Below are 1,255 nucleotides of genomic sequence, written 5' to 3' on the forward strand. Positions count from 1 at the left end.
AGATCAATGCGCAAGACTTAGGAAGGCACTTAATGCTTTACGATCATAAAGAGAACTGAACTTTATTTAATTATTTAAATCTAAAAAGATTACCCTAGCTAATTAAATAATAGATTTTGGCCGCCAGATTTATATCCGGCGGCGACCACATTTGTTACCCATAATAAATGGGATTTAAAGTGTTTAACTATTTTAAAATAGGATAAAAGGGTATTTTGCCCATAAAGTGAATGTAATACAAAAACAGTTCTTTAACCGCCATTATAGTTATAGTATGTGAGACCTTTGTGACGCGACCGAAACTGATCAATTGGATATGATTCGGGCATTGATCTCCGTTCAAGCGCCAACAAGTCTGGTTCAATGGTCTTGACCTCGACTTCTGCTTCCAGACGCACGTATTTGTATTTTTGCATGTACCGCGCGTCTTAATTGCGGCAGATTTCATTTTCAAATTTCGTATATTCGCACGGCTACTGGTCGAATGTTCTCGCTATTTGGGTAACTTCATTCTTTCCTCGTCGACAGCATTATCTTGGATTTTGATAAATTGCGCATGCAACTCAATAAGCTCAGGAGTTACCTTGTCCTTCTAGTCTTTGGCTGAGTGAAATATACCACACGAGTGCATAATGAAATCCTTGGCAATGTCTCTCGCTCCATTCTTAAAAAAAGTTGATATTAATATTGCAAAGCAGCAATAATGTCTAATTACAAAGTCAATTCAGAGATGGATTCATAAAGATCGGCTGGCGTTTATTGGGTGTGTAGGCGGGCATGTCGTAATGCGGCCACGCTCTACTTAGACACAAACCCTAGCACAGCGTGGAAGCGGTTAAACCTGCTTCTCTTGCGTGTAGTGAGGCAGTTGTGGTGGGCGCGCAAGCGACCTCACCCAACACTTTAAGTACTCTGGTTAAGTGTCGTCACGGGAGCGGTAATCCGTCTCCTCGGGCGCACTTACGAAGTAGAAAGTAGTTTTCAGACTGATTTATAATTAACAGAATCGAATACAAATACCTATTTTTACCAACTAAAATGTTATCTCTATAGATAACTTTTAATATGTATTGCGAGCGTATCTTTCTAGATCCTCGCGTAACGGATGACGCTAGCCGTCATCACGGATGACGCTTGGCGTCATCCCTCCTATTGTGAATGCACCCATGTGCATCACATCCACAAGGGTTGGCCACAAATGTGCACCACACTCGAGTGTTGGGTCTAATTACTATTATTTAGTAATTGACCATCC

The sequence above is a fragment of the Bremia lactucae genome, linkage group LG9 (assembly GCF_004359215.1).
Source record: "Bremia lactucae strain SF5 linkage group LG9, whole genome shotgun sequence".
NCBI classification, from domain to species: Eukaryota; Oomycota; class Peronosporomycetes; order Peronosporales; family Peronosporaceae; genus Bremia; species Bremia lactucae.